Genomic DNA, 22,503 nt, shown 5'->3' on the forward strand with positions numbered 1-22,503 from the left:
AACAATCAAAAGGTGCAGCCCCCTAGTTTTCTTTAAATCTACAAAAAAGAACCATTGGGAACCTGGAAATGAAGTAACATAGAAACTTCATGTAAGTTATTTAGTTAATAGACTACAATGTACTTTGAAAAAAATTAAATTACATTTGCAAAGGTATAGAGATAGATAAATTATCTACAATTTCCCACCCAAATCTGCTCAATTTTAAGGAAGAGTGGAGCCCTCTAAGCTAATATCCTGACAGGTGTTTTTATTCAATAACATAACACATTTTTAAACCTACTATCATGGTGACCTTCCTAGCTCTATCTAGAGCTAATAAGCACTCCCTCTACTTCGGTGCCAGCGGAAGTTTATAAACTGTTTTTATTATGTCTTTACCTTCAGTCCTGGATACAAAAGATATACAACTGTCTAACCTGGAAGTGATGAACACATGTATCTCAGATGAGGATCTAGCACTGATGTCCTCATCTAATTGAATATGTTCTCCAAAACAAATGATAATATTCTGGGTAGACCGAATGGAGAGATTGTGTCATGTAAGGATACTGACTTAACTCAGCTACATGGCTTGATTCATGCTGTAGAGGACTGGGTGTCTATGAAAACAAGAAGTCTACGTGACTTGATGGAAATGTTAGAGGAAGTGTTGGAAGGTTTTAGATACAACAGATATCCAAAATGTATAGTGTTAATCCAATTTAGTATAATTTAATGTTTCCCCATCAGTCATAGGTGGCTTCCCTTCAAATATACTCCAGTCCCAACATACCGTGAAAGAGCATAAATAGGCAACCATGTCAACACAGAGCAAGTGGAAACCTAAACTATTTCTGCCTAAGACAAGAACATAAACATGCCCATGCTGGGTCAGACCAATTGTAGCCCAGTATCATGTCATCCAATAGGGGGGGCAATGCCAGGTGCTTCAGGGTGAGGGAGAAAAACAGGGTAATTTATCAAGTGATCCATCCCCCGTCATCCAGTCCCAGCTTCTAGAGACATGAAGATCTTTAGGGATACCAACAGCATAGGGATGTCCCCCTCAACATTTTGGCTAATAGCCACTGACTTATCTTCTATGAATGTATGTTTTACTAAACCAACGTGTTTTGTTTCAAGTCAGTTTGATATGTAACTTCCTGTGCTTATGGTGCCTCATAGGAGTAGTTGTTTGCTTGTTTAGTATCCTCATTCTCTCCTTTAGTGTGGTGCTCCTTGGCTGAATGATCTTTCCCTTCGGACAGACCCATGTGGTACATCAACTGAATGCAAGTACATCATGGAGGTGAAGTCTGATAGAGCCCCTCCCCACACCAAGGCTATGTCTAGACTGCAAGCCTCTTTCGAAAGAGGCTCTTTCGAAAGAGCGCATCTAGACTACGATACGCGGATCGGAAAATCGATCCACTTTTTCGAAAAAGAGCGTCCTGACTGCTGGACGCTCTTTCGAAATTAAAAGCCACCCGGAACCGCTTCTGCCAGGGTATGGGGGCAGCATTTCCTTCCGGGTGCTGCTGCCTGCCTGCCCTTTGCAGAGACGCGGCGTGGTTAAAGGGACACTCCTGAACACCCGTTGCTCTGCTTCTGCAGCTGACTTTGCTGTCCCTCTAGGAGGTAAGCAAGGCATTGCAGTGCTGGTTTGGAGTTCTCAGCTTCCTGGGACACCCCAACAGGTTTTTTGTTAGGAGGTTTTTCTGTTTTAGACCCATTTTTTTGGCATGGAGCCAGAGCTGCCCCTGGGCAGGCGATGGCCCCACGCCATCATACTGCAAGTTTTGCTGCATCTGCATGACACAGTCATGAGGCTCCTTCCCCAGCTGGACCCAGACCAGAGGTACGAAGGGATCGTCCGTCAAGCAGCCACACTGCCCTTGCCTCCAAACTTCTTTGTGGACAAGCGTGTTTGGAGGCTTGACACCAGCTCTGACTGGTGGGACCGGCTCGTGATGGAGCTCTGGGATGACCAAGAGTGGCTACGCAACTTCCGGATGCGAAAGACCACTTTCCAGGAGCTGTGTACCTGGCTCGCCCCTGCTCTGCAACGGCAAGACACCCACCTGCGGCCTGCTATCCCCCTGGAAAAGAGGGTCGCCATTGCCCTCTGGAAGCTGGCAACCCCCGACAGCTACGGCTCCGTGGGACACCAATTTGGAGTGGGCAGGTCTACTGTTGGATCCATCCTGATGGAGGTAAGTCATTGTCTGGGGACAGTCACAGTTTGGGGTGGGGGGGAAGGGAGACTGTCAGGAAGGGCAAAGTGGAGTGGGAGTGGGAATGGGAGGGAGCTCCTCCACTCACCCTGAATTGTTGGGGGGGGGGGGGTTCTGAGGATTCCCGGGGTGTTTGAGAGGGAAGGTGGGTGGTGGGTTCTCCTCCTAAGAGATAAGGCACCCCTTCTAACATTTTGTTGTCTGTCTCGTTCTGCAGGTGGTGAGGGCCATCAATTCGGAGCTGCTCAATAGGCTCATCTGTCTACCAGATCTGGACAGCATCATGGCCGGCTTTGTTGCCCTTGGCTTCCCGAATTGTGGAGGGGCACTCGATGGGACACACATTCCAATCCGTGCACCGCCCCATCGAGCAGCCCAATTCATTAACAGAAAGGGCTACTTTTCTATGGTCCTCCAGGCCCTGGTCGACCATCGTGGCCAGTTTTCTGACATTTGTGTTGGGTGGTCAGGGCGGGCACACGATGCCCGCATCTTCAGGAACTCGTACCTCTACCGGAGGCTTCAGGCAGGAACATTTTTCCCGCATCACAACTTTGCAGTTGGGGATGTGCACATGCCGGTGTGCATAGTGGCTGATGCGGCCTACCCCCTGATGCCGTGGCTGATGAAGCCCTACACTGGCCACCTGGATGCGAGCAAGGAGCAGTTTAATGCTCACCTTAACCGGGCTCGCAACCAGGTGGAATGTGCGTTCAGACGTTTAAAAGGCAGATTCCGGTGCTTGCTCACACGCCTAGACATGGGGGAGAGCAACATCCCTGAGGTGGTGGCTGCGTGTTGCGTTCTCCATAACCTGGTGGAGAGGGAAGGGGAGGCCTTCCTACCAGTGTGGGGTACAGGTGCTGATGGCCAGGAGAGGCACTTTGCCCAGCCCCAGACAGCTGCCATCCGCCAGGCTCACCGGTCTGCTGTTGGCATACGGGAGGCCCTACGGTAGGCCACTGACTCTACTGAGGGGCTTCTGCCTGGGGACTGGACCCTGGCCCAAAAGAAGCTTCCCTCCACAACCCATCTCCTGACACTGTTTGGAGAAATCATTAACACCAGGGTTTGTCTCAAAATAATAAGTTCTGTTTTATTTTTTTAAATATCACTCAAAAAATAGTATAACTGTTGCACGCCTGTGTCTGCGGCTCCCATGTCCCCGAGATGGAGGTGGAGGTGGGGCTGGGGTGCTGCGGCCCTCTTGCACGGCTGGTCCGGCTGTGGAGGAAAAGAAGAAGACACAATCAGTCCTAAAAAACTGGACTCTGTAGCACTTAAAATACTAACAGGATGGTTTATTAGGGGATGAGCTTTCGTGGGCCAGACCCACTTCTTCAGATCAGAGTAATACGGCTACATTTCTATCACAATCAGTCATGTGTGCAACAGCTGTCCAAAAGGGCATGCCCTCTCCTTGAGACAGGGGAATCAGACATTCTGAAGGTAACACTGTGTGTGACCTGGGCATCAGCCTGAGCATGACAGGTTTCCCTTGTGCATCACCCACTGTGCACCCACCTACCTCCCCCCCCCCCCTCGGTGTTACACAACCTCACTGCACTCACCTGCTGCTTCATCTCCTGCGCCAGACGACACCTGGGAGGCCTCTGGGGTCTGGGTGACTGGCTCCAGGGTGAGGGTCGCCGTCTCCTCACTGTCCTCCTCTGGCACCATGTCCCCGTCTCCTGAGTGCTCTGGGTCCTGCTCTGGCGCGTCCACCACAGGGTCTGCCAAGCCTGACTGGACGAAACGCCGTGGTGTGTGTGCTTCACCACCACCACCCAGGATCTGGTCCAGCTCACTGTAGTAAGGGAAGTAGTAGGGGGCTGCACCAGAATGGGAGCTCTCCTCCCTGGCCTTGACATATCCTTGGTGCAGCTCTTTAACTTTGGAGCGCACCTGGTCCTGGGTGCGGGGGTAGTGTCCCTTCTGGGCCAGGGCCTCTGCCATGCGGCCATAAATGTCCGCATTTCGCCGCCTGCTTTTGAGGGCTTGTAAGGCCTCCTCCTCTCCCCAGAGCTCCAGAAGGGTCTTGAGCTCTGGCCCAGACCATGATGGTGCCCGGCGTTTGGAGCCCCTGGCTGGGTCCCAGGAGGCTCTCTGGAAGGGCCAGGAGGGTCTTGGGGCTGGGACATGCTGCACCTAAGTAGCCGTGTGCTCTGGCTCCTTTGCTGCAACAAGTGGCTGTGAGGGTGCCTGTCCCTTTAAGAAATGGCTGCAGACAGGAACCAGAGACATGCAACCCATGCCCCAGATTGTCCACCAGGGCTTCTTCCTGGAGGCCAGTATTTTCGAAAAAATGGCCTCCCCACGTCCACACTCACTTATTTTCGACGGATCTCCGTCAAAAAAGGCGTTCTTCCTCGTGCAATGAGGTTTAGCGCCGTCGAAAGAAAAGCCGCATTCTTTCGATTTAATTTCGAAAGAACGCGGCTGTAGTCTAGACACAGGTGAAGTTTTTTCGAAAAAAGGCTACTTTTTTCGAAAAAACCCCTGAGTCTGGACACAGCCCAAGGAAAAATGCATAGGTCTGGAAGGGACCTCTTGGGTCATCAGGTCCATCCCATGATATTCAGGGCAATCATGTCATGCACAAACCAGGCAGAGTATCACCAAAGGCAAATACAGTGCAATGCTAAACTGACTTGAAAGAAAATGTCAGTCCAGTTTAACAAACTGAAATGAAATGTTTCAGTCTCGTGATGTTCCAGAATGTTTTGTTTTAGCCAAACATTGAGGAAGGGTGAGGGATTTTCACCTAATTAGATACTGAAATTCCAATTTTCATTCTGCTGTATTAAATAGGCTCACTTAAAAATTGTGTCAATTTCAGTCTGAATTTGTTTGTGTATTTTGTTTCTTTTTGTTACAGTAAAGCCCAGAAGCACCAAATTCAACTAATGCTCCATTTTGCAAGGTACTTCATAATCAGGAGTAGTCATAGGTCCTGCCTTGAGAAGCTTACTATCTAACTAAAAGATATACAGAGCATGCTTTCAGTAACTAAATTAATAGCCTATGGCATTAAAAGTTAACCTATGACTGCTTTTATCATTCATTTAAACCTTTCATGTCACCTTAGTTTTCAACTGTGATACAAACCCTCTTATTACTTTCAGTTATAGTTGCATAATTATAAGTGCATTGGAATATCTATATTTCCCATTATCACTACCTCGTCTCAGTTCCCTGTAGGTATACCTATTTTTGAAAATCAAGTAATACTCTGATCCCTTTTCAAGGTTATTCAGACACCATACTTACATATAGAAACCTATCCATATTTCTACAATAGCAATTATTATCCCTAACCAAAATGAAGGGGTAAGATTAACATTTGCAGAAAAGATACTCAAATACTAGTTTTTGCATCCTCACTATTGTTTTCTTCCTAAAAAGTTATTATGGAATGGGGAAAAATAAACAATGTGTAAGCCATCTCCAGTAACAAAGCCAAAATGTGAACTTTAACACCACACCTACTGCAATTTCATTAAGAGAGAAGCACAACAGTTTATTATGAAATATTTCCCTCCTTTGTTTTCAATGCAGCACTCATACTTTTCGATCTGAAATGTTGCACCGCATAATTTTAATACTTTTTGATTTTGATTGATTTATTATTTTGTCATATTATTTATTAGATTATATGATAAATCCAATACAATTCATCATAGTATTCTATAAATATTGCAACAAATTATTAAAGTGATAAAATCCCATGGCAGAAATTTAATGAGATCATGTCATATTTGTGTAAAAGCCAAGTAATAAATTGGTACTTCTGCACTGGCTGTCATAACCTTAAAGGGGATGCCTACATGTTCATCTCTTAGATGTTTTAAAATGCAAAGCAAAAATTCAAATCTACATTTAAAAGATTAGGTCAAAGAATAAATAAGTCTTATAATGAAAATGTTAGGAAGAAACTTAGTTGTGGATTGGGTCTCTTATAGTACAAATATATTTTTTCCTGCTGTGTAGGGGAGAAATTCAGAAGTGACCTGAAAACTAGTACGTTGATTAAGTATAGGCTTATCCTATGTTTACCAATATTTTAGGGAAAAGATGGTGAAAAATCTCAGGTTGATTTTAACCTTTTTTCCTTGAAACTCATTATTTTGTAGGACCTCTGTTTCTTAGCTATTCTGCAATCCCATCTAAGGAGGCTACATAGTGCAGTATTGGGCTACATCTAGACTACAGAGTTTTATCGGGAAAAGCGGCAAGGAGTCCTGTAGCACCTTATAGACTAACTGAAGTGTAGGAGCATAAGCTTTCGTGGGCAAAGATCCACTTCGTCAGACTCCTCGCAGCTTTTGCAGATTCAGACTAACACAGCTACCCCTCTGATACTTATCGGGAAAAGGTATGCAAATTGTTCCTTGCAATTAGTGTACCTTTTTCTGAAAGGTTTTTTTTTTTTTGGAAGAGGCTTTTCCAAAATTTGACCTGTCTACACTGGGCCAAATTTCGGAAAAACCTCCTCTTATGGAAGAGCCCTTATTCCTCGTGAAACGAGGAATACAGGGGCTTCCAAAAAAGCATGTCTGCTCTTCCACAAAAAAATGTCAGAAGAGCAGACACTTTCCCTGGATGTGGCAGAGTTTTTCCGGGATGCCAGAGGTATCCCGGAAAAACTCCATGGTCTAGACATAGCCTAAGTGATCATAACTTTTTATGATGGAGTAAAATAAAGAATAAAACAATTAGACTGAGCAAATAGTGGAGAAATTATTCCCAAACACTTTCACTAAATCAGATCATCAATTTGATCCAACCATGTCCATATAACTGTTTTTGTTCATTTTTCCAGTAATACCAAGCAACAAATTTAATTCATATACCAGTTTAAAAGATTATTTTCATATATATTTCGTATGATTACTAAAGGATACTTCTGATATTCAGGGCTTTGTCTTATATAGGCACCTTTTGCTGCCCACCTTCATTCTGATTTTTTCAGACTTGCTACCTGGTTAACCTAACACTCACTCAAACACTTACTTTATGTGAATATTTTTTTAAACACTAAATTCTATTCTATAGCAAATATATCTGTGATGCCTTTCTTCTTTCTAAACAAGGTCTCAGCAGTTTCTTTTTAGTTCTAATTTCCACAGACATCTTATAAAGAAGATATATCATCTTAAAATTCCAACACCTATTTATCTGCTAAGACTCTTGCCATAAATGGCTTTTCATCATCCCACGATTATTTCAGCATTCTACTGATTTATTCGGGAACTATTCCTGTTTATTAAAGATTGTCATCCAGTAAAGGAACTGAAACCACATCATGTAATTTATGTAATCAACCAATCCCCTATAATATTTTAAAACCATATATGACTAATCAAAAAGTATGTCAGTTCATGAACAGAAAAGATGCCAAATCCAATTAATAAATTGTTTGCAGCAAACTATTTGACTGGATTAGCAATTAATTGAGAGGTTGAAATGAAAAGCACGTATGTTAATACACTTAAGACATTTCTAAAACAACTTGTTCTCTGCATATATAAATTATAGGTAATTAGAATCCTAAAAAGTGCTATGCATATTAAAGGAACATATTTAAACTATCAATTTCCCAATTTTGTCCCACTCCGCCTTAACTGCTAATGTTATTGCATTGTTTCTGTTTATTTCCGGGGCTTCCCACCATGCTGTTTCTGGTTCATCCTTGTAAACGTCCCAGAAGAAAGATTTTTCCACTTAAAGACTTCTTGAGAATGGGGCCTGGTAGTGCTTAATACCACAGACTAAATAAAATGGAAAATCTCTTTATTGCTAAGGTCTTGTGTTTACTTGATGCTGGTTGTTCTGCTTGCATCCCTAGATCCTATCCAGAAAAAGGAATAAGGATTTATTAATGTAAGCTGTTAACATGAATACAATTTAATACCAAAAACATAATTGTCTCATGTTCCCATAAATAACTGTACTTCCTCCCTTTCACCAAAAAGTACAATTAGCACTTGACATAACTTGTTGCTCTGCCTCTCAACAGTAAAATTGTGGCATGACAATTTATGGTGCCACCCTGTGGTTACTTACAGTAAATGCAAATTCATTCTCAAAGAATTCTGAAAAATTTAACAGATTAAACAAAAAGGATTCTACCGAATAGTGATAGAAATGTAGCCGTGTTAGTCTTTAAAGTGCTACATAGTCCTGTATTTTGATTCTACAGAACTTATTCTAAAAAACTCTAAGAAGTTAGTAGAAAATGGTCATATAATTTTGTTTGGTTGGTTGGTTTTATTTAGGAACCATCCTACAGGTTTGCATTGTAGGTAAGGATACAGTATTCTAAAAGTCAGGGATAAACTTCTCTAGAATTCTGTAAGACTTTCATAAAACTAAAGAGATTATTCTTAGTACAGATGAATGACAAACGGCTAGAATGCCAGAAATCTACTACCATAATAGATTACTGCCTGGATGAAATCTTTGACCCACTTCAAGGGTCAAAGGACTTCAATGGAGTGAGAATTTAATTATCTTTGGCTCTCTTGTTTACACTGGTGGCTACTCCCTGCACCACAATAACTCCTCCCCATATGTTGCTTCAGCCACAACAATTACTTCATTTCCTCACCAACACCAGTCACCCTCCCCTCATGTATTCTCCCCTCCCCCTCCCCCCCACACTCACACACAAACCCATTCCTTGAAGGATGTAAAAAGTATCATGATCCCTTTTTTTGGCCATTATCAATCCATTTTTATGTCCTGTGACTTCTCCCACTATTTCTGGCTAGTACATATTCTTCTTCCTCTCCTGGACCATCTGCAAGTACTGAAAACGTATTCTGACTGAATATCACACGCGTGTTGTTCTTGTTAAAATGTGTTTGTAAATATAGAACAAAAAAGGAAAATAAAAATGAGGCATTCTATGGGGTGAAAATGTAAAGTGAAAAGCTGTTATTGCCAGTTGTTATTTTGTTAGGAATAGCAAAACTAGGGAATGAACATTTGTATTTAACTAGTTCCACGTATATTGTCCAGTAAAGTTTCATTTAGTTATGGCAGGATACTTTAAACCTCTTGAGTTTGAACCGAATCATAGAATTTAAATGCAGAATGGACCACTAAGTCATCAACACTAGAGTGTAGGGACTGCACCTAGTCCCAGAATACAGATCTTCTACCTTATACCCTTTCCTTGGACCCCATTGTGAACTGCCTCACCCTTTTACAAGTGCTGACTTCCCCACAGGTTAAGTTCACTTTCTCCCAGAACTCCTGATATGTGAGTTGTCTGGTTCCACAAATTAGCCTCTTCCAGGGCATGTGATGTAACATAAGACGGACTGACACTTTGCATAGGATCTAAGCCACCACTGCTCTTTATTTATTCAAATGAAAATATATAAATCAATACCATTTTAAAAACCTACACAATTCCTTGCCTCATTTTTTTCCACCATCCCATTCCATTATTTGAGCTGGGATCAGTGTTCTCTGAAATCACAGAGGGTTGTTCTCCTACTGCAGCACATGAATTGTCTTCTCAATCATGGAACCTCTCTCTCCAGGTCAATTTGCTTTGATTTTAATTAATCCTGCATCTAAAACAGTGTGAACCTGCTAGGAAAACATGCCTGCCCAAAGCTTCCTGACTGGCCTCCCACAGGAGCCAAGCTGCTCCCTCTGTAGCACCACAAAGGAGGGAGGTGGGAGGCCAAGCCCCAGCCTCCCTGGCCCCAGAGCATAAGGAGGACAGCTTGTGGCCCCACCCTCACTGGCCCCAGAGCCCAGGGAAAGAGGGCACTTAGGATCAGCAACATTCTTCCCCTGGTATGCCTACAGTAGGGAATCTAAGGCAGTGTGTGGGTGTGGCCAGGCTGACGGATTGGGAAGGCAATGCCTTCCCCTGCCTAGCATACCAGCCGCCTATGATGGGACATAAGCTCATCAGTCCATGGTGAATTCCATATTTATATAGGGGTATTCAATGGTACAGCAATTTTCCTAACATCAACCTCAATTCTTAAGTTGTTCTGATAGATTTCCTGAAAATCACCATAGTGTTAGGCTGAGTGTTCTGAAAGAAGAAGCTTCGTGCATGCTGTTTGTGATCTCCTTTTTTCCTCAGACCATCCTGTGTGCGCACACATTCACATATATAAACAGAACAAATTACATATAGAAACACACACGTACACCCCTGACTCATGACACTGGCTTCTCCATTGAGAGGCTTATCTCAAGTTCCTAGAATATTATTACTATTGAGCAGAGGGACAATGCTGGTGTCAGCAGCAAGACACTAATCTCAGAAAGGACAACAATATCAACATTCTAAATGAATTTCAGGAGTTTGGAATATAAATTCCCAGGGTTTTTTTTTTTTTTTTTAATCTTCACAATGCTCAACATGCATGTGACTAAAATAAAAGGTCCCAGACCCAATGTCACTGGTAAAAAGATGGCTGATGAATCAATGCAGGTTCCATACATCTCATTTTGTTTACTTGTTTTACTGGAGTCTTTTTAATGGTCAATGTTTTTCAAAAAGCTACTGTGATGGCCTTTTCCAGAACCGTTTTGGTCATCTTAGTTTGCTAAAGCAGAGGTATATAAAATTCAGAATACAGTAGAAATGGGAAAAAGTTAACAAGAGTATGACAACCCTTGAATACACTACATAAATTCCCTTCTGCAGCATGTCTGTGTAGCTTAGCACATAAAATTCTCCCAGATTACATTTGTAAAGCTTTTGCTGATGATGTAGATCATTAATAAAATAATGAAGTGTTGAAAGATACTTCAATTTCTTCATTAAAACAAATGTATCAGGTGTCATCTCCATATCTAATCCAGCCAAGCATTACATATTCTCGTCATCGCTCTACAACATCAGGATTTCACATAATTTTAAGAAATTTGCATGGAAAGGAGAATGTGATGAGCTTTTCAAACTCACGAGTATACTTTAGAAATGTGCAAGCATTAGCAGATTTCTTTTAGCTGAAATCAGGTTAATGGCTGGATACCCTGCCATGCGTTTTTATCAGCTTAAAGCTTTTAAATCCCCCAGTCAGAGAGAAGGTACATTGACCCTCACAGCTTTACAAAGATGTAGCTCAAATTATTGTATTCTTTGAGAAACTTAATTAGACTAAGGTAAATATACTTCTCCAGCGTGCAGAGGATAGAAACAATAAAAATCAGGGCATAAAAACTAAGTGATGCAGTGTAAGCACAGTAAACAGGATTCTAATTATGAATTAATTAACTGGAAAATATTGTCTAACCCTGCAGATTACTAAACCTGTTTTAAAATTTCTATTGCATTTTTTTATTTTTGTGTAGTAAAAAACAAACAGAATCCTGCAATTTAAAATTTTAACTCAGCCTATGACATTAGTTAATATATGATCACACAATGTTATAATGGTTTGAAACCTTCGACGTGTTCTATCAGCATTCCCCATTATATTGAAAGGAGATCTTTTTTAAACCAACAATATCTATTGGTTATGTACGTGTAGCTACTTCAGAGATAAAGGAGAATTTTTAGTAAATGGAATCTGTATAGGAATAGGTAATAAAAATGTACACAGAAAAGATTCTGGTGCAAGATCATTGCTACCATGTTTGTTGATTATTTTGAAATGGGTGTCCAAGAAAGTTTTTTTAATCCTATAGAATAATCTAGAATGATGACAGTAGTAGAAAATGTATGAATAGGTGTGAGTTCAATGGCAATTTTCCTCTGATATCATGTCAGGCCCATTGCCAGCAATTCTAGCACCCTGGGCAAAATAGTCAATGGGCTCCATGCACACATAAGCCATGGATGTGCTCTGCATGACATTTGGGTGGTGCTGCACCTATGCTAGCTAATACCCAGCCATTTGCTGGCTATGCTGCTGGGTGTGTTCTTCCAATATCACCAGGGATTCCACATGCCCTCCTGGTAGGGTTACCAACTGTCTAAATATACAAACCCAAAGAGCCTTACCCTGCCCCCATCCTGCCCCTTTCCTGAGGCTAGACCCTCTGCTCACTCCACACACACACACACACACACACACACACACCCCTTTATCACTTGCTCTCTCCCACCGTCACTTTCACCGGACTAAGGGGCAAGGACCATCTCCACAGCAGCCACTGGTTGCAGTGCCCAGATAATGGGAGCTATGGAGTCAGCATTTGGGGTACAGGCAGCATGCATAGAATCCCTGCTTCCCCCTCTTAGGGGCAACAGGGACATGCTGATCACTTCTGGGAGTGACACAAAGGAAGCTAGACAGAAAGGATAGATAGAAATTATAACAAAAGTCTGCCTTGGCTTAATCAGGCTTAATCTTGCATGATCTAAAAATCAAAAAGGAGTCTCATAAAAAGTGGAAACTATGACAAATTACAAAGGATGAATATAAGCAAATAATGCAAGTATGCAAGGGCAAAATTAGAAAGGCAAAAGGCACAGAATGAGCTCAATCTAGCTAGAGACATAAAAGGTATCAAGAAGATATTTACAAATACATTAGAAGCAAGAGGAAGACCAAGGTCAGGATAGGTCCATTGCTCAGTGAAGAGGGAGAAAAAGTAACAGGAAACTTGGAAATGGCAGCAGTGCTTAACAATGTCTTTGTTTCAGTTTTCATTGAGAAGACTGATAGTGATGGGATGCCTAACATAGTGAATGCTAGTAAAAATGGAATAGGTTTAGAAGTTAAAATTAAAAAAAAATTATAATCTACTTAGAAAAGTTAGATGTCTGCAAGTCACCAGGGCCTGAATAAATGCATCCTAGAATACTCAAGAAGATGATGATAGCTTAAAGCTCAGATACCTCCTCTATCAACTTAGATTGGGCTACTATAAGGTGGGTGCATAACTGGCTGGATAACTGTTCTCAGAAAGTAGTTATTAACAGTTCACAATCCTGCTGAAAAGGCATAACAAGTTAGGCCCTTTGTCACATAAAAAGTCATATGTGGGGCCTACAGCTCAGGAAGTTTCCATTCCTGCTGTACCCAGCTTAGCATAGCCTGGGACCCCGCAAGCACAAACAGCAGCTGGGCTTTATCAACTTTAACCCATGCCTTGAGCTGGGAAACTATAAGCAGTAAACATGTTTGACCTCAGTCTCAGAGTGATAAGAATGGTGTTGAGCCAGGTATGCCCACACCCGGTAAACAACTGTAGTACAACTAATGTAGGGAGTCCCATGCCTGCTGAGTCTCACCAGGGACCCAGACCTCAGAGGGTGCCCTGGATTCCCTCAGCTGGAGCCACGTCCACTGCAGCCTGGTGTGAGATGACAGGAACGGGATGCCCCACAGCGTGAAGGGACGTAAGCATTTCCAAGTGCCTGTTGCTCTCTTTTATGCATTGCTCTGCCTAAGCTTATTGACATATTACTTTGCAGTAGCTGTGTAACCATCTGGCAGTGTTAAGCCTGTAATAGCAGTGACGTAGTGAGATTAATAAAAGCCACTCTCTCGAACTGACGCTGTCTTGAAGTGAATCCATAATCCTGTTTGGCCATGGCCCTGTGAGATGACATCCATCTCAGCCAATCCTTGCATCCATCTCCTGAACAGATCCCAGACTACAGGGAAAGGCAGGGATTTTGAAACATTTTTATAGTGGGGGTGCAGAGAGCCATCAAACTAAACTATAAACTTCTACCTAGGGGATGCGGTAGCACCCCCAGGACTCCTAGTTCTAGCACCTACGGAGAGATGACTTTCCCAGATTTAGGAAAGATCAGAGGTGACGCTACATAGGCAGCTAAATCTCCCTTCCATCCAGGAATCAGAGAATCCATGCATGGATTAAGTGGGGGGTGGGGCATCTGATCTAGAGATTCTCTGAAAGTTCACATTTCAGGTGCTCAAGCCCCCAGAACTGGCAAACCTGAACTCTTTTGCTTCTCTCATTATATGCAGAATGCAGCTTAATGATAACCAAGAAGTCCTAGAACAGCACAAACTTGTTTCAATAAAATGGACATTTATCTGGAACTGTACACTTCTAAAAATCTAGGAAGGGTTATTATCTATGTTGTATATAATGCCATGTAAATGTTAAGCATTATGTAAATGTTTTATAACAGTCATTACAAAAAGCTTGACAGACAACTAACTACAGGCATTTGATACATTTATAGTTTTCCATTTTCTGAATAGCACATTTTTCTCAATGTAATAGTGCATTCCACAGGGTAATCTCACACTCCTCAAGTTACTTTTCATTAATTTATTTTAGAATAAATACAGTATTCAGGCATATGGAACATGAATATTGAAATGTATTAGCTGCTCTTAACTATTTTATTATATTTGCACTGTGTTGATTTCACAGGCAAACACCACTTACCGCTAAATAGAAGCAATAGTTAAAGATAAAAATAGTCAGTAGATTGAGAAGGTGATTAAAGTAAAGATAGAGCTTCAGTGTTTCCAGCAAAATATATATAAAAAAACCTATCAAATTGAATTGTTACTTTAACAAGGAAAGGAGAAGACAAAGGACACTTGGGAAATATTAGCAAAAAACTAGTCTCATTGGTAGACAGCAGTGATCTACAGTTCTGCATAATAGGCTCCCAGCTCCATAAATCTGCTCTGCTCTGCAGTACTTTCCTGAGATTGTGATATATTTCTAAAAAGTTCCATCGAAATGTCACCCTGAAAGCTCACTATGTTGAATGTCACAATAGTCTCATGTGACCTACGACTGAGTTTAGGATTGGCCAACACAAAGTTTTCCTAAAATGTATTTCTAATAATAAATTATGCATTGGTATTTGGATTTTGATTTACCTTTACTATTAAAGCTGCATTAGGAAACTGCAAAAAAAAAAACCTATTAAAATAGAATACATGAATAAATTAATTAGCTGACATTGTGAACTACATTATGTGTTTTTAGTTCTGCCCATGCACTGATTCTTCTGCATTGTGTATTTCAGTATTTTAAACTAGCAAATTAACTGGACCTTCATCAGAGTCTGAAGCACATAAATTACATGATTGTGTCCAAGCATCTGTGTAGGAACACAAATATACATATATTTTATAGGAGTTAAGGAAGTGTCAGCTTTTCCTTTTTTCCAGAAAGGCTTAGATTGTGATGACTTAATCTTGGCTGAATTAAAAGGGGGGAGGGCTGTACACAAAAGTAGGGATATGATTGGTTAACCAGTTGATTGATAGCCCAGCCAGGCTTGAGCACATCCCCACCACATGTGGGCAGGGGGTTGATCCAGCCCAACCAGGCCCCCACTACACCAGGGGCAGGGGGCATTCCAGCCCAGAGTAGCCCCTGTCCATAATGGGAAGTTACTCCTGCCTGACCAGGCCACTCCCGCCCACCCCATTTAAGCAATTAACCAGTATAACATTTAACTGGTTAACTGATTCAATGGAATTTTATATCCATATATTTCAGATGCAGTGATACCAAGCAATGTAAATGAAAAAAAAAATGCATTTAAAAATTCAGGAAATTAACAATTACATGAAATGAAGGTTATATGTTCAAACACCTTCACAATTCATATCATCTCTGAAATAAACGGGGAAATGTAAACCATAACCCTTTATAAAAATCAAGCTTTTATAAAAATGTTTTAATCAGTTTCTCTTTTAACTCTTCATTACAGCATGCATGCAGAGAAGCAGAAATTTTCTGTAATTTATTTTCTGAATGCTATGTATGTCTCAGTTTCTCTCTGTATTTTGTATTGCTACCCAGTGATGGCAAAAGGCTTAACCCCTCTTCTGGAACAGCATAGTAGCCCTAGGTAGGGAAGTGAGTGGATGAATGTGTTTATAACCTCACTGTGTGGGTGGAATAAACAAAATCATTAAATCACTGGCTGAAAGCGACCCAAGTCAGAAGATCCAGAGAGACAACAGGAAGGTCCAACAACTGATGGAACAAAACTTCTCTGCAGGGAAGCTGAGGAGAGACCTAAATTCTGGCAGGATTTACTAGACATGAAAGTGCAATGCATCCAACCATCATGTCTTCAAGATACTACAAATATACAAGTAGGTTGCAATAATTTGACCTTTTATTATTAGAAAAGTAACTGTGTGACCACATAATAAAGAATGTATCTTGATGCATGGATGGACAAGGTGGGAAAGTACACAGCCTTAGCTTTGGCAATTTCAGCCTTCTTATTGCTTATTCATGTAAATTTATTTTCTATAAAAAGAATTTTCTATAGTATTATTTATAAATGTTGTGGCTTATAGACATGTAAGTAAATTCAGTAAAACAGGGCCTTTTTACACTACTGCCAACTGATCATAATTTAAAAGTATCTTATTAAATAAAACCTCAACATATGGCTAAAGTGGGACTTAAGCAGTTCATAAACCCTATGCTAGCCATCTGGATCAAGATCAATATCATTCTCAGTCCACTAAATTATAGCTTGGAAGAGAAAATGACAGTGGACCACTATTCATTTTGTGATGCTACTAGTGGCCCTTATCACTTACTATTGTAATAAAAGGTAGCCCACAAACTGGAGATAGTATTTGTAAGAGGTTAATGAATCCAATCGTCTAAGCATTCAGTAAGTACACTGCCAAATTCAGTGCATTACATTTTATTTAGTATTACCCTAGTGTATCTTACATTATCAAGTGTAAAATAAATTGCTCTTTTATAGCATTCTATAACTGCCTTTATGACCCCTATTTGAGAAATAATACTTTCATTATGAGCTGTTTTCACACAGAATCCGCCTAAATGCTGAAGTATACATGTGTCATTCCTCTCTGCTGTCTCTATCATGTATAATTGGGCGGCAGGGAAAGGGTTAAATTCAGGGGCCTGTGCAAACCTGGCCAGTCAGAAGAAAGGAGAAGTCAGCTACTCAGAGCCAGGCTTGGCCCTATGAGAAACTGCAGAGGTGAGAGGTGCTCATTCTTGCCCTTGCCAGGAAAGAGGATGGACAGTCTCTCAGAGAAGGAGGCCTGCACCTGCGACAAAGGAGTGCTGTGCAGGGTAGCAGGGCATGGAGACCTCTGGTTAACCACTGCCAGACTGCAAGCTTGAGGTAACTGATGAGTGGATAGAAGTATCATGGGGAAGTGGCCCAAGGACTACAAGCAGTAGGGGGGAAAGGAGAAGGTCTAGGACATGGCTGCTTCCAAAGTAGTGGGTGGGCCTGGGCCCCCACCCCTCCTCCTTGCACCACACTTGTACATGGAGGAGTGTGGCTGTATATAGGCTGCAGCTTTCCCTGAGAAAAGGGGCTAGACTTTGAGGCTGCAGCTGGCCATGACAGCAGGTGCATGGACTGAGGACTGCTGGTACCCCCAGAAAGGGAAACAGAACAGTGAGCACTGCCAAAACGCAGAGTCCTGAAGTGTATGCTGCATGCCAAAGGAACAAGGCAGGTCCAGAATCAGAGGTTGGAGACAATAGGGTGGACAGCGGACATACACTGACCAGAAGGTGGTGTATGCTATGGACTGAGCTAATTTCCTTTGTGTCCAGCAGGTGGTGCCACAATGTTGAATCTGTGCACTGATGAATCATAGCTGAATAATGAAAATGTACTTTTAAATAACGTGATCTGACTATGCACCTCTTAATTTACTATTTTGGAGACACAGTAGGTGAAGTGGTATATTTTATTGCACCAAGTTCTGTTGGTGAGAGACAAGCTTTTGAGCTTATTACAGAGCTTTTCTTCAGGTCTGCAAAGTATAAGCTCAAAAGCTTCTCTCTCTCTCTCTCTCTCTCTCTCTCACCTACAAAAGTTAGGGCTTAAATATCCTTAGAGCCATTGTGTAGGAGAGTGGACATACACAGTAATCTTTTTTACTTTTTCGTTACTCTTAGTAAAAAGAAAATATATTTAACATTGTCTGCTACAGATTCAAGTGTAAAACAGCTTCTTTCATAGCCAAAGTCTGTGGCTCATGTACTGAGGCATGGTATTATGTTGTTGCATACTATATAAACCTAGATATTTTGCACATTTAGTCAACAGTGTGCCCTTGTAGCCAAGGCGGCAAATGGCATATTGGGGTGCATTAAGAGGAGCATTTTCAGTAGATCTAGTGAAGTTATTCCCCTTTATTCAGCACTGACGAGGCCACATCTGGAGTACTGCATCCAGTTCTGGGGCCCCCACTATAGAAAGGATTTGGACACATTGGAGAGGGTCCAGTGGAGGGCAACCAAAATGATTAAGGGGCTGGAGCACGTGAGCTACGAGGAGCAACTGAGGGATTTGGGCTTATTTAGTCTGAAGTAGAGTAGAGTGAGGGGCAATGTGATAGCAGCCTTCAACTTCCTAAAAGGAGGTTCCAGAAAAGACAGAAAGAGGCTGTTTTCAGCAGTGATGGATGGCAGAACAAGGAGCAATGGTCTCAAGTTACAGTGAGGGAGGTCTACGTTGGATATTAGGAAAACTATTTCACTAGGACAGTGGTGAAGTACTGGAGGGGGTTTCCTAGAGAGGTGGTAGAATCTCCATCCCTAGAGGTTTTTAAGTCCCAGCTTGACAAAGCCCTGGCTGGGATGATTTAGTTAGAGTTGGTCCTGCTTCAGGCAGGGGGCTGGACTCAATGACCTCCTGAGGTCTCTTCCAGCCCTAGGATTCTATGATTTGCAGTCTTATCACACCCTTAAAAGCATTCATACTTATCAGTAATTTAGACAAGTAACACTATATCCTTTGTGCATCCCCTTGTTTCACCCCCTACATGTTGCCAAACTCTTCTAGGGCTTAAATATGAGAACAACTATTACTCCCAACAGTGATTCTCCCGCAACTCAAATGGTGAAGGCCTTTGCTGAAGGTCTGTATTTTAGCAAGTGATGACAACAGCTTCAGCACATTTGTTATGTTCATAATTCAAAGAAAACTACTTGCTTTGAATTTAGAAACATGATTGGAAGAAATTAATATTCCAAATTTCTGGCCTAATTCAATTTGTTAAACTAGTGTTTGGTCGATGCACATAGGCATTTCCATCAACCCAACTTTTACAATTTTTTCCACTGCTATGTCCTGAGTAAATGTTGAGACACCTGTTAACAGTCTTCTAATACAATAGGGACTGTTATGACTGTTCTCCAAGTCTATCAAAAATAGGACAAGTAGTAAACGGGCTTAATTAGAAGCTAGGGGGTTTAGATCAGATACTTGGAAAACTTCTAATTTTAAGAGGTAGTTAGCCCATCCATATTTCTCCAAACTAAAAATGGGACACCAAGTAAGCATCCAGAGTTACAGTTGTACAAATGAAAAAATAAAACACCACAGTACCACGCATTTTGGATGGGATATAATTGCTCATGTTTCAGAATAAAAGCCAAATTCTAATTTATATGACATGAAAATGAAATCTTACTCCTTTTGGCAAGTTATCCCCCCAGGTTCAATATGCCTCCTGAAGCAGCCGGATAGAATGTTATTGGAAACTGTTGTCTGTTCGGGATATTAGATATGAGGGGAACAAGTAAACTCCCAAGATAAACTAGATCTCTAACTTTATTGCACACAGAAAGGTAAAGGAAAGAAATGCAGAGGTACATAAATCCACTCCAATGAATGGATTAGGTAGCACAGACAATATAACACCTACACCTAGGACAGTATACAAGATATTTAACTTTATAGATAAAAGCATACATGTACATATGGCTATAAATCTCACACAGTTTCACCGTGAGCAACTTGCAATTGTGAGATGGAAGGCTGTGGCCTCTTTGCGCATGCCTAGACTGCCCACAGTTTTCAAAAGAAGATATGCAAATTCAGCACAAATTTGCATATCTTCTTCTGATCCCATTTATGGAAAAGTTTTTTTCCCCGAAAAGAAAAGCAGTCTAGGCATGGTTATTTAAAAAAAAAAAAAAAAAAAAAAAAAAAAAAAAACCACACCTTTTTTGAAAGAACCCTTCTTCCTAAAAAGATGAGATGTACAGGGTTCTTTCGAAAAAGGGGTTTTCCCCCCAAAAGAATTGCATCTAGACTATTTTTTTTCCCAAAAAACTCTTCTGAAAACAGGGTCGGAAGAAGATATGCAAATTCGTTCAAAAGCCGTGGGCAGTCTAGATGTGCCCTTTCTTTCCCCACACAGAAACATTCACAATGCATTTGCCGAACAGGTACCAACTTCTTAACTGCAGTGAGTAAGATAGTGGGGACCCCTTAATACCATCCCTTCCACACCGATTGTGTGTTCTATAGCTATATTTATACTTGACTTGGTTGTTCTAATCATTTCTACCATTTGATTATGTATCGATAATCACGTATTGTAGAAGGCACCTATTATGCTCATATTTGGAGTATATTCTGCCATGCATGATATTGCTAAAACTATATGCATAATTAACAGTTTCATGGCTGTACTCTGTAATATTTGCTTATCAGAACAAAAGTACCAGTACAAGGCTGCTTGTCCTCTGTGCTTTTGATGTGGTCTTGCTGTACCAGGCTTAATCTGTATTGTTATTCAAAACAATTCCTGACTCTCACAGCTCCCCTATTAACCCAAGTCTTGCCTGCGTGCTTTGGGTGCACCAGACTTGAATCAGGCCTGGGGTTTGCTTTTCAGGGGTCTTCACTGTAGTCGAGGCAGACATCATTGTCGAGGCAGGGCTGTCCAGGCTTCCCTACAGAAACAAAATACTGGAATAGATGGATGATTTGACATACCAGCTCCTATTTTCCGATGTAGCAGAAAACAGTAATAATGACTACACCTTAACAATTTCTAATGTCTGGCTTCTTCCCAACTTGCTGACTGGTATTTTCAAAGGAGCTAGGTGCTATATCCCTCTAAATTAATTTCCCCGGGGCTCCTTTGAAAATTCCTTTAATTGGTTTTCTACTTTTTAGGATCAGTTCAGAGAGGCAGACACATTATATACTTTGAAACATCAGTAAGAGAAGCAAATTTTCTATATTTTTCAGGTTACACATCAGAACATGAGAGATGATCATCAAGTCCTTTCAGTGTATCATTTTTTAACAGTCTTTTCATCCATAAGGCAAATACTCAACTAATCTGGTATGTTCTACAGACAGTTTTTAATTTGACTTATGTGAATTTCTAAGAAGCCTCTGTCTCTGATGTGTACAAAATAGACCATATATAGTGTTTCATTTGGATCAGGTCATCTTTGACTCCAGTTGGAACCTCTCAATTGTCCTAGGATCATTAGGTGACAGAAAACACACAGAATGCCTTTAACTTGTCAATTTAACATAAGACTGTTACTGAAATGTCTGTGTTCATCAATCCCTGGCAACCATTTACCTAGGGATTTAAAGTTCTGTGGTCAGACTACCACAAAAAAAAAGTACTAAATTCTATAAAAAAGAAGTAAAAATATTTAGAAAAACCCATCAATGGACCCTTTTTAAAAAGCATACTAAAAAGTGATAGGTGACTGATGAGGTGACACATGAAACACACACAAAACACTTCTGGTAGATCAGTTTTTCAAATATTTAAGAATTAAACTGTTCTTTATGTACAGCATGGGTAAATCCCATAATTTTTGCTATGTATGCATTTTTCTTTCATTCTTTCCCCCACCAACTAGGATTCTTGACTTTTTTGATCAACACAAACAGTTTGTTTAGTACAATCAGGTGAGATTCTCCTCTGCTTACCTGTCTCTAAGTTGTTCCACTGGTTTAAATGAGACTACTTGCACAGTAAGGTACTACTCAGTATGCGAGAAAGGATGGTAAGAATCTAACCAGGTCATAAAGTGAGTGGGGACTTCAAGAGATCTGAAGACTCAGAACTGACCTCAAGCTGAGTTTCCTCTGAGATCAATTCTAGTAGCTGCTGTGCAGATTCCATTACATTTACAAGGTAGAATAAAAGACCTTCTGTGAAAGGATGAAGTGGGGAAAAAAAGACAAGCCACTTTTCAATCTAGAAAAAAAGTTGGAAATAACAGAGAAAGAGCACTTGCTAGTCTCTCAACAGGGAGACTTACCATCAGAGGCTGTATGTCTCTACCGTAACTAGCCGATTAGCCTGTCATAAGACGGGATTTTCAGCTCTCTCAACTGCGGAGCCCAAACGGCTGTTTGGGCTCCGCACTCCCTGTGCTGAATAGGGGGTACACAGAGCCCAAACAACCGCTTGTGCCGCTTCCTCCCCCGCGGCGGCCCGGCTGAGCGGCACAGAAGTCAGCCGAGTGCCACGGTGGGAGGTGAAGGGGGGCGAGGCGGTGATGTTCACGGCCAGGGAGTGGGACCTGAAACCACTGTCACACCGCACATCACCGCCCCGCCCCCCTT

At 41.5% G+C, this 22,503-nt stretch overlaps 1 long non-coding RNA gene across 3 annotated transcripts in view; it reads right to left on the minus strand.

Annotated features, from left to right (window-relative positions):
• The window catches only part of LOC142826921 (uncharacterized), a 142,927-nt gene that overhangs the window by 31,108 nt on the left and 89,316 nt on the right, over window positions 1-22,503 (minus strand). The window contains exon 3 of one of the 3 annotated variants that reach the window (XR_012901191.2): window positions 7,484-8,067. The exons of the other annotated variants lie outside the window; for them this stretch is intronic. This is a non-coding gene — a long non-coding RNA (uncharacterized LOC142826921). Of the gene's footprint in view, window positions 1-7,483; window positions 8,068-22,503 lie in introns of those variants that run through there. 3 annotated transcript variants of the gene reach the window in all.

This window comes from Pelodiscus sinensis, chromosome 1, assembly GCF_052426305.1.
Source record: "Pelodiscus sinensis isolate ZL-2025 chromosome 1, ASM5242630v1, whole genome shotgun sequence".
Lineage (NCBI taxonomy): Eukaryota > Metazoa > Chordata > Testudines > Trionychidae > Pelodiscus > Pelodiscus sinensis.